Source organism: Camelus dromedarius, chromosome 18 (assembly GCF_036321535.1).
Source record: "Camelus dromedarius isolate mCamDro1 chromosome 18, mCamDro1.pat, whole genome shotgun sequence".
NCBI lineage: Eukaryota > Metazoa > Chordata > Mammalia > Artiodactyla > Camelidae > Camelus > Camelus dromedarius.
The window spans coordinates 20180487-20192948 of record NC_087453.1 but is presented as its reverse complement, the minus strand read 5'-3'; the positions used below and the strand labels follow the sequence as shown (position 1 = coordinate 20192948).

At 35.2% G+C, this 12462-nt stretch overlaps 1 protein-coding gene across 1 annotated transcript in view; it reads left to right on the top strand.

The window, feature by feature from the left end:
• Positions 1-368: 368 nt before the first annotated feature.
• The window catches only part of ASIP (agouti signaling protein), a 66815-nt gene continuing 54721 nt past the window's right edge, over positions 369-12462 (top strand). Inside the window, exons 1-2 of the mRNA XM_064496845.1 lie at positions 369-742; positions 1016-1196. The gene's annotated coding sequence lies outside the window, so the exon portion shown is untranslated. The remainder of the gene's footprint in view (positions 743-1015; positions 1197-12462) is intronic.

Here is a 12462-nt window from a genome sequence, read left to right as displayed (position 1 = left end):
GCTAACAACATCTGGAAAATTAAGGGTGGCATCTGATTAATCAGAGAGCACTTTGTACATATGACAGAATTATCCGAATAGGTAAATGGGTTGCAAATACCTCGGCAAAATCCAATTAGAGGCTTCCAAGTCCATTCTAATTTACAGCTTCCACACTATTTACCTGTGGTATAGGCAGCTCATCTGTTTTGAAAGTCTTCTAAGAACCCCTGACTGTACAAATCAGTCCAACAAATAGCTGAATGTGCATGTCGCTCCGTTAGAGAAAGGCAGACCTAGACTTAAGTACTAAATTGTATCTCATGGCATCTGAACAGCCTAGAAGGCCTGGCAGCTTTGTTGTGCTCTGTGGCTAGCAATTGGGTCATTAGGTAACTCACAAAACTCCTCTCCAGCAGCTCAGGCTCTCCTGGGGTTAACTCTTGCTGTGGGGCTGGGATGAGGAAAAACAGATCTTCCCAAGCTGCAGCTGCAATTGACATTTTTCTTCACTCCACACCTGAACTCCTGCTCCCTGGAAGAGAAACCTGAATAAAGACAGCTGTGGCGACAGAGAAGCATTCTTCTTGGTAGTGGCCGCTTCTGACTTCAGATTTGTGGGCACTGAGCTAGAAAGGAGTGCAGAGAGAGAGGACTCGGAGGTAAACGACACTGGGAAATGGGAAATTCAGGGAAGAAAGGACCTGCCTTTCTTCCTCTTAAAAAAGTGTCCTTTGCAAGGTTCATCTTTTCATCTGGACTGGTAAGTCTCAAAATTTTTAGTCCTTAGACTACTTGAGCAGAACAAAAGAGTCTCATCTATTTGCCAGATTAAATAAACAAGCCAGCAAACAAAAAAACATTTCTGAGGTGTTTTTGCTGAATCCTTGTGATTATTTGTAGCTCCCTTTAAACATGCTTGTTTTGATGCTCTAAAGTTTTTATTGAAATCCCCGGTGGAAAATATGTTTCAAAGAGAAAAAAAAAAAAAAAAAAAAAAACTCAACACACTTCTGTGCCTTGCATTTTGACCCAGCCCACAGAACGATTGGAAGAATCTTTGCAGACCCACCAGAGATCCCTGGATTCCACTTGGAGAACCATTGATCTAAAAACATCTTGATTTCAGAACCCTTCTTTTCATCTGGAATTATCTATCATTGACCGCAGAGAGCTGCTTCTGACGACTCCTGGGACAGGGCCCTGTGTAGTGAGAGGTAAGCCCAGTGTGAGAAGAAGAAATCTCTTTCTCAGTGGGTGTTTTGGTATAGTACAATATCCATGCTTAGTATGAGATCTATGAGCTCAATTTCTTCTTCTTCTCCTTCTCTCCCACTTCTTTTTCCTTTCTCTCCCCTCCTTCCTCCTCCTCATCTTCTTCTACTTTTTTTTGTTTGTTTCTTCTATAGTAAAAATCTCCTCAAGCCCCCAGTTCCTAAATGATTTTTGCCTGGCACATCCCGCTAACTGGAGTTTCATAATTACAGTTTCATATTCGGGTGCAAAATTTTCCAAAATATTTGAACATCTAAAATCTTGTAAAAGCAGCTGGCCACTGTCTATGCCTTGTATGTAGGTAGCTGAGAAGTATGTAGTACCAGAGAAGAGAAGGCTGCAGGTCTGTGCCCTTAACTGTACCACAATGTGGAGCTCTATTGAGATATGTGTAGAAAAAGAGAACCTTCATGGAGGGAGCAGCCATGTTGCAATGAACCTATAAAGCAGATGATATGAAGAACACGTCCAGGGAGTAATGGAACCATACCCTGGAAGCATGAAGTTACAGTAGTTCCTTTGTCAAACTGCTGAAAATAAAGGAAAATATTGTCACTCATATTGAAGGTAGGGCATGTGTCTGCATCTCCTTTGCTTAAGCCACAGGGGTTTCATTAAGGATCGGGGCACTAATGCTGATGGCTTCACTTTGGGCACAACCCTCAGCAGGACGGCCCCATGCAAAGGTAATTACCAGGAATGGGGGGCCCATTATAGCCTTTTGATTTGGTCACTCAAACATCCTGTCAGTCAGATGTAGAAAGGAAACCGAGTCTTACCTCGAAAGAAGTAAATTGTGGATCTAAGTATTTGGTTTCAGTCTTTGTCGGGTTGAGGCTTTGAAAAGCAGACCTGTGGGTCTAGGAAACCACATACCAGATTCTATTGCTTTGGAGCCCTGAAAATATTCAAGGATATAAGGAAATGTGAAACCCAAATCAAGACAATTATTTTTAATTGGCTGTTTTACTTTCAAGTGCAGTAACCCCCATTTTGTGTAAGTGGCTCGGAGTTGGAATGCAATCTGGGAAACAGGCTGTTTCTGGTTCTTCAAGACAGTCTGGGGGAATTTCAAAATTAAAATAACATAAAACCTGTTGTCTTTTGGTTACACCATGAATATTTCTCTCTTCTAAGCACTTCTGTATATGGGTAAACATTCTAGCAAAGACGCCGTTACAGTCCGGCATGGAGAAGCAAACGAGCCAAATGTTCAGAGTTGGGCAAAAGAGCCCGGACACTAGTCAAAAAGAGCGAGGAGTTCTTATAGAACAAAAGTGGAAAATAGGAACCAAAAAGATCAGATGTCAGTTGGGAATGGAGGGCAGTGGATGGTGGCAGGTTGCCATCTTTGATTGAGATAAGAAAGAATACAGTTCAGGGAAAATGTACCAAAAGAAAAAAAAAGAAAAAAAAAAAAAAAGGTCATGGCTTGAGAGAAAACTGACTTCAGCTGGGTAGGGAAATATTATTCAGATTTTGGGGAGGAAATTGGGAAGAACTGTAAAGCTAGAGTCTGTATCCAATTTAAATATCTGTGCAGCTGGGTCTGGGGGCCAAAGTACTCCCTAGAGCCCTGAAAGGTATGCATTTTGCTCGTTGGGCAGCTATCTTGAGGAAAAGGAAGAGGAATGGGGTCATTGCAGAGGGGGAGAGTTCCATAAGCCCTTCTGATGGCCCCCACAAAGGTAGGATCCAGACACAAATTGCCTACTAGACAGCCACCAATTTTGTCTCTGTCTGTTCCTCAGACCCATGCTTATATTTCTTTCTTTATATTCAGGTGTTTTTAAGAAGAATCAGCTTGGAGCAAAAGTACTAAATTCAAAACATTCCACACCACAATTTAAATCTTGCTTTAAAGGATGAGAAGGGTGACTCTTCATTTATTTAGAAGTAGTCATCATAGACAGGATCATAGGCGTTACGTGTTTTGCTCTTTCTTTGGTTTGTTCTGCTCTCAAGTGCCATCAGGCCTCATTCAATACAGTCAGTAATTGGACTTTTAGAAGGGAGAAAAGTTGTTACTTAAAATTGCCTCCTTATGTCTTATAGTCGCATCTTTTGACATTTTCTTCCAGGGAAGTGTATGCAGTGATGACTCACTGGGTATCTGCTTTAAGTTAGTTCAACTGTGAAATAAATTAGGAGGCCTTCTCTATCTTAAGCATCGCTATAAGTTAGGGACACAGAAAAATTTACCGGACCCTAGTGAATGCATTAACTGACTGGAGCTTCACTGTCATCAGGTAGCCTGACTCACAGGAGCAGCAGGCCCTGGTATACCAAGCTCAGGAGTAGGAATTAGTAGACCAATTTCTACTCCTGCATCTACTTCTAACAGCACGTGAGGCCTTTAATCTAGTCATTGACTTGCTCAGGGCTGCAATCTTCCTGTGCATCAAATGGGAAGACAGACTAGCCTCCCTTACTTGTACATAAGATGACAACTCAAAGTATTTTCCTTACCTGAGGGAAGGGAGCTGGATCAGAAAGAGAAAATAGTGACAGCTGACTTTTTCATCTGATTGCTTAATTTTTTAAATCTTGATCTCCCTCTTCCCTGGGCTCCTGAATGGAGTGGACACATTTTTATTTTCTTCGAAGTAAAGTTATTTTTGAAAAATTTTCTGTTTCTATTGGACAAAAATGTCTTCAGCTTGATGAACTTTCACCACATGAACACACCCAGGAAACGAACCTGGATCAAGAAATAGGGCACTACTAGCAACCAGAGGCCCCTTCATGTCCTTTTTAAGTCCTTTCTTCCAAGAATAACCACTACCCTGATTTCTAACACCATAATTAAGTTTTGCCTGTTTAGGGGGGAAGAGGTTATATATGTGTGTATGTACTTTGATGTGAGACTTCTCTTGCTTAATATTAGGTTCATAAGATTCATTTATGTTATTGCATGTAGTAATATTTTATTTTCATTGCTGTATTGTTATATTTCATGAATTAATATACTACAACTTATTTATCTTTTCCCTTATTGATGGACTTTTGGGTTGTTTCCAGTTGTGAAGTGTGATGAATAGTTCCATTAGGAACATTTATGAACAGTTTTTTTCTGAACATATGAATACATTTCTACTGGGTATATCTACAAGTAGAATTGCTGAATTATAGGATATGTGTAAGTTCTGCTTTAACAGATACTTCCAGTTTTCCAGAGTAGTTGTATCATTTTTACACTCCCACCAGCCATGTCTGAGAGTTCTGTTTTTTTTCTGCATTCTTATCAACACTTGGTATTGTCTGTCTTTTACATTTAGCCATTTTGGTGGGTGAGTAGTGGAATGCTTTTTGATTTTAATTTGTATTTCCTTGATGGCTAATGAAGTTTGAGCACCTTTTAATATATTTATTGGACATATGGATGTCCTGTTTTGTGAAATACCTTTCAGGTCTTGACCCTATTCTTCTGTTGGATTGTCTGACATTTTTATTGATCTGTAAGCTATCTTTAAATATTATAAACATTTGTTATGTACATACTGCAAATATCATTTACCACAATGCTGTCAAATCATATTGGAGCCTGAGGCAAAGGGAAAATCAGAAATGTTGATACCTATCTTTATTTAAAGTTTTGACATTTTGTTCACCATGGATTTTTTAAATTAATTTTTCTTTTTAAAATATTGCATTAACATCTTATTTGTTTTGAATACTAAGGGGCTTTTTTTTGGTGCCCCCTTAAAAATTTGTGTTCAAGCTTAGTACCTCACTTGCCTCACCCTAGACCTGGCTATTATTCCATTCTGTGGCTTGCATTTTCATTCTCTTTATAGTGTTATTTGTTAAAAAGGCTTTCCTAATTTAAATTTGAATTTAAATTAATTTAACTGAATTTTTCAAGCTTTTCTTTTATGGTTAGCATCTTTTAAAAAATTCTGTTTAACAGTCACCCAAGTCCAGGAAGCACAGAGAGTTTCTCACTGGATCAACTCAAAGAGAAACACACCAAGGCACATAGTCATCAAATTGACAAAAATTAAGGATAAGGAGAAAATATTAAAATTAGCAAGAGAAAAGCAACAAATAACATACAAGGGAACTCCCATAAGGTTATCAGCTGATTTTTCAGCAGAAACTCTACAGGCCAGAAGGGAGTGACACAACATATTTAAAGTGATGAAAGGGAAAACTTAACCAAGAATACTCTATACAGCAAGGCTCTCATTCAGATTTGATGGAGAAATCAAAAGCTTCACAGATAAACAAAAGCTAAAAGAATTCAGCAGCACCAAACCAGCTTTACAACAAAAGTTAAAGGAAGTTCTCTAATCATCAAACCTTAGGAAAAGAGAACAAAAAGAAGAAAAAGAAAAAAAAAACCTACATTAAGAGTGCCTTAGCAGTTCAGGGTCTTTTATGGTTCCATATAAATTTTGGAATTGTTTGTTCTAGTTCTGTGAAAAATGTCATGAATATTTTGACAGGGGTTGCATTGGATCTGTACATTGCTTTGGGTAGTACGGCCATTTTGATAATGTTGATTCTTTCAATCCAAGAGCATAAGATATCTTTCCATTTCTTTGTATCATCTTCAATTTCCTTCATCAATGTTTTACAGTTTTCAGAGTATAGGTAACCTCCTTGGTTAAGTTTTTTTTCTAGGTACTTTGTTGTTTTTGATGCAAAGGAAATGTTTATGCCAGTTATAAAATTCTGGTTTTTGAAGTGAAAAAAATAGTGAATGAAGGGCCACAAATGGTAAAATATCCTTTTTTATGGGTGAGTTGTATTCCATTGCAAATGTATATGCTACATCTTCTTTATCTGTTCATCTATTGATGTGCACTTAGGATGCTTCCATATATTGGCAATTATAAATAATGTTGCTGTTAATAGCAGGGTGTATGTATCTTTTTGAATTAATATGTTTGCTTTTCTCTGATAAATGCCCAGGAATGGAACTGCTGGGCCATATGATGGTTCTATTTTTAGGTTTTTTAGAAACCTTCATATTGTTTTCCATAGTGGCTACACCAATTTACAGTCCCACCAGCAGTGTACAAGCATTCCCTTTTCTCCACATCCTTGCCAAAATTTGTTATTTGTATTCTTTTTGATGATGGCCATTCTGACAGGTGTGAAATGATATCATTGTGATTTTGATTTGCATTTCCCTGGTATAAGTGACATTGAGCAACTTTTCATGTTCCTGTTGGCCATCTGCATTTCCTCTTTTGGGAAAATGTCTGTTCAGTTCTTTTGCCCATATTTTAAATGGGTTAGTTGGCTGCTTGCTTGCTTGATTGCTTGCTTGCTTACTTGCTTGCTTTTTAATTGAAATACAGTTGATTTAAAATGTTGTATTAGTTTCTCAGGTTCAGCATGGATGGACTTGGAGTGCATTATACTAAGTGAAATAAGTCAGACAGAGAAAGATAAATACTGTAAGATATCACTTATATGTGGAATCTAAAAAAATACAACAAACTAGTGAATATAACAGAAAAAAAACAGACTCACAGATTCAGAGAAGGAATTAGTGGTTACCTGTGAGGAGAGGAAAGAGGGAGGGGCAAGATGGAGGTGGAGGATTAAGAGATACAGACTATCAGGTATAAAATAAGCTATGAGGATGTATTGTACAACATGGGGAATATAGCCAATATTTTATAATAACTATATTTTTTAAACATTTTTATTGAGTTATAGTCATTTTACAATGTTGTGTAAAATTCCAGTGTAGAGCACAATTTTTCAGTTATACATGAACATACATTCATTGTCACATTTCTTTTTCTCTGTGAGCTACCACGAGATCTTGTATATATTTCCCTGTGCTATACCGTATAATCTTGTTTTTCTAGTCTACATATGCCTGTCAGTATCTACAAATATTGAACTCCCTGTAATAACTATAAATAGACTATAATGTTTAAAATTTTGTGAATCACTATATTGTATACCTGTAACATATAGTATTGTACATCAACCATACTTTAATAAAAATATAATACTGTAAAATAAATACATAAATAAATTTTAAAAATAGTTTAAAAATTCTTTTTAAAAAAATTTTCCCTAAACTCATGAAGATGTTCTCCTATAATTTCCTCTAGAATAGTGCTGTCAAATAGAACTTTCTGCAGCAATGGAACTATTCTCTATCTTCTGTCCAATATGATAGCCAATATGATACCTCTGTTGAGCACTTGAAATGTGGCCAGTATGTCTGATGCACTGAATTTTAAATTTTAATTATTTTGAATTAATTTAATTAAATGTGGCTAGTGCCAATATAGTCTGACAACATTGTCCACCTGGAATTGATTTTAGGGTATACTGTGAGGTCATATTTTGTTTTTCTTCTTCCACATGGATATCCAGTTGACCCAGCATCATGTACTGAAAAGACTTAATTCCTCACTTTTATAATTAATCAATTGTCTATCTATATGTGAATGTGGTTATGAGGTGTCCATTTTTTCCTGTTTATTCATTTGTGCCAATTTCATGCTGTTTCAATTACTGTAGCTTTGTAATGAGTCTTAATACATAATAGGATAAATTTTTCATGTTTCTGGTCTTCCACAAGATTGTCTTGGCTGTTCTTGAAATTCTGCATTTCCACATCAGGTTTTTTTTTTTTTTTATTGAGGTATAGTCAGTTTACAATGTTGTGTCAGTTTCTGGTGTATAGTGCAATGCTTCAGTCATACATGAATATACATATATTCGTTTTCATATTCTTTTTCACTGTAAGCTACTACAAGATATCAAATATAGTTCCCTGTGCTATACTATGTCAGTTTTTTAAATTAATTAATTTGCTTATTTATTTATTGAAGTATAGTTGACATACAATATTATGTTAGTTTCAGTTGTACAGCATACTGATTTGACATTTAAAAGTATTACAAAATGATCACCATGATAGGTCTAATAACCATCTGTCACCATACAAAGTTATTACAGTACTATTGACTATATTTCTTATGCTATATATTACATCCCCATGACTTAATTTATTTTATAACTGGAAGTTTGTACCTCTTAATCCCCTTCACCTATTTCACCCAGCCCCCACCCCACTCCCCTTTGGCAATCATCAGTTTTTTATCTGTATCTATGTCTGTTTCTGTTTTTGTTTTGTTTTGTTTTGTTTTAGGTTCCACATGTAAGTGATAAACATATGATATTTGTCTTTTTCTGTCTGACTCATTTCACTTAGCATAATACCCTCTGTGTTGTCACAATGTCAAGATTTCATTCTTTTTATGGCTGAGTAGTATTCCATTGTGTATATATACTGCATATTCTTTATCCATTTATGTATCAATGGATATTTACATTGCTTCCGTATCTTGGCTATTGTAAATAATGCTGCAATGAACATTACTTTTCTTTGAATGTATATTGTTCATATATATTTTTAAATTAGTGGTTTTGTTTTCTTTGGGTAAATACCCAGAAGTGGAATTGCCAGATCATATGGCAGTTCTATTTTTAAGTTTTTGAGGGACCTCAATACTGTTTTCCATAGTGGCTGTACCAATTTACATTGCCACCAAAAATGCACAAAGGTTCTCTTTTCTCCATATCCTTGCCAGTGCTTGTTATTTGTTGTTTTTTTGATGACAGCCTTTCTGACAGGTATGAGATATCTCATTGTGGTTTTGATTCCCATTTCCTTGATGATTAATGATGTTAAGCATCTTTTCATGTATCTGTTGGCCATCTGTATGTCTTCTTTGGAAAAGTGTCTATTCAGGTCCTCTGACCATTTTTTAACTGGGTTGTTTGTTTTTTGATATTGAGTAGTGTGAGTTCTTTGTATATTTTCTATACTGACCCCTTATCAGATACACTGTTTGCAAATATCTTCTCCCATTCAGTAGGCTGTCATTTTGTTTTGTTGATAGTTTCCTTTGCATACATAAGCTTTTTAATTTGATGTAGTCTCATTTGTTTTTTCGGGGCTTTTTCTGCTTTAGTTTCCCTTCCCAGAGGAGACAGATCCCAAAAAATATTACTAAGACCAGTGTCTAAGAGTTTACTGCCTATGTTTTCATCTAGGAGTTTTATGATTTCAGGTCTTATATTTAAGTTTTTAATCCATTTTTATTTTATTTTTGAATATAGTGTAAGAAAATGGTCCAGTTTGATTCTTTAACGTGCAGCTGTCCAGTTTTCCAACACCATTTATTGAAGAACCTGTCCCTTCCTCATTGTAAATTCTTGCCTTCATTGTCATAGGTTAATTGACCATATAAGTGTGGATTTATTTCTGGGCTCTCTATTCTGTACCATTGATCTATGTGTCTGTTTTTGTGCCAGTACCACACTGTTTTGATTACTGTAACTTTGTAGTATAGTCTGAAACCAGGGCACATGATACCTCCAGCTTTGTTCTTCTTTCAGAAGATTGCTTTGGCTATTCAGGGTCTTTTGTGATTCCATACAAATTTTACAAATATTTGTTCTAGTTCTATGAAAAATGCCTTATTTTGATAAGGATTGCAATGAATCTGTAGAGTGCTTTGGGTAGTATGGATATTTTAACAGTTCTTCCAATTCATGAGCATGGTGTATCTTTCCACCTATTTATGTTGTCTTCAATTTCCTTCCTCAATATCTTATAGTTTTCAAAGTACAGATCTTTCACCTGATTAGTTAAATTTATTCCTAGGTAATTTATTCTTTTCATGCAGCTATAAATAGGATTATTTCTTAATTTCTCTTTCTGGTAGATAGTTATTAGTGTATAGAAACTCAACAGATTTCTGTGTATTAATTTTGTATCTTGCAACTTTACTGAATTTATTTATTAATTCTAATAGTTTTGGTGGAGTCTTTTGGGTTTACTATATATAATATCATGTCATCTGCAAACAATGACACTTTTACTTCTTTTCCAATTTGGATGCCCTTTATTCTTATACTTGTCTGATTGCTGTGGCTAGAACTTCCAATATTATGGTTGGATGAAAGTGGCAAGAGTGAGCATCTCTGTTTCATTCCTGATCTTAGAGAAAATGATTTCAGCTTTTCACCATTGAGTTAGTTTTGAGCTTATCATATATGGCCTTTATGATGTTGAGATATGTTCCCTCAATACCCATTTTGTTGAGAATTTTTATCATATATGGATGTTGAATTTTGTCAAAAGCTTTTCCGCTATTTTTGAGAGAATAATATGATTTTAATCCTTCACTTTGTTAATGTGGTGTATCACATTGATTGATTTGCAGATACTGAAAAATCCTTGCTTCTCTGGAATAAATTTCACTTGATAATAGTGTATGATCCTTTTAATGTATTGTTGAATTTGGCTTGTCTATATTTTGTTGAGGTTTTTTTCACCTATATTCATCAGGGATATTGGCCTGTAATTTCCCTTTTTTGTGGTGTTTTGTCTGGTTTTGGTATCAGGGTAACGTTGGCCTCATAGGATGAGTTTGACAGCATTCCTTCCTCATAATTTTTTTGGAATGGTTTGAGAAAGATAGTTATTAACTCTTTAAGTGTTTGATAGAATTCACTTGTGAAGCTGTGTGTTCCTGGACTTTTGTTTGTTAGAAGTTTTTTGATTACCGAATCAATTACTGAATCATTGCTCGTGATGTCTGTTCAGATTTTCTATTTCTTCCTGATTCAGTCTTGGAAAGTTATATGTTTCTAGGAATTTAGCAATTACTTCTAGGTTGTCCAATTTGTTGACATATAATATTCATGTAAGTCTCTCATGATCTTTTGTATTTCTGTAACTCAGTTGTAAATTCTCCTCTTTCATTTCTGATTTATTTACTTGTTTGAGCCCTTTCTCTTTTTTTCTTGATAAATCTGTCTAAAGTTTTATCAATTTTATTTATCTTTTCATAGAGCTATCTCTTAGTTTTATCTTTTCTATTTTTGTCTCTGTTTCATTTATTTCCACTATGATCTTTAGTATTTTCCTTCCTTCTACTAACGTTGGACTTTATTGTTCTTTTTACTGTTCCTTTAGGTATAAGGTTAGATTGTTTAATTGAGATTTTTCTTGTTTCCTGACATAGGCATGTATCGCTATAAACTTCCCTCAGTACTGCCTTTGCTGTGTCCCATAGATTTGGGGATATTATGTTTCCATTTTCATTTGTCCTCGGGTATTTTTTTTTTTCTCTTTGATGTCTTCAGTGGCCCATTGATTGTTTAGCACCATGTTGTTTAGCCTTCATGTGTATGTGCTTCTTCTAGGTTTTTAAATTTTTTTTTTCTGGTAGTTCATATCTAGTCACATACCAGTGTGGTCAGAAAAGATGGTTGACATAATTTCAGTCTTTTTTAATTTATTGAGACTTGTTTTGTGGCCTGACATATGATCTATTCTGGAGTATGTTTCATGTGCACTTGGAAAGAATGCATATTCTGCAATTTTTGAATGGAATATTCTTTATATATCTATGAAGTTCATTGGTCTAATGTGTTGTTTGAGGCCAGTGTTTCCTTATTATTTTTCTGTCTGGATGATCTCTCCATTGATGGAAGTGGTGTGTTAAAGTCCCCTACTGTTATTGCATTCTGGTCAATTCCTCCCTTTATGTTTGTTAATGTTTGCTTTATGTATTTAGGTGCTTCTTTGTTGGGAACATATATATTTACAAGTGTTTTATCTTCTTTTTGGAGTGACTCCTTTATCATTATGTAATGCCCTTCTTTGTCTCTTGTTACAGTCTTTGTTTTAAAGTCTACTTTTTACTGATATAAATACTGCTACCCAATATTTCTTTTTTGTTTCCATTTGCATGGAATATCTTTTTTTAATTCCCCTCACATTTAGTCTGTGTGTGTCTTTAGCTCTGAAGTGAGTCTCTTCTAGGCAACATATATGTGGGAGTTTCTTTTTATCCATTCTGCCACCCTTTGTCTTTTGATTGGAACATATAGTCCATTTATATTTAAAGTAATTATTGATAGGTATGAATGTATTGCCATTTTGCTGTTTTCTGTAATTTTTATTGTTCTCTATTCCTTTCTTTTTCTCTTGCTCTCTTCCCTTCCCTTGTGGTTTTATTCCTTTCTTTAGTGTTACATTTGTATTTTTTTCTCTTTATTTTTTGTGTATCTATTATTTTGGTTCATGGTTGCCATGAGGGTCTTATATAACAACCTAAGTATATAGCAGTATATTTTAAGTTGATGGCCACTTAAGTTTGAATGCATTCTAAAAGCACTACATTTTTAACCACCCTCAACATTTTGTTTTTG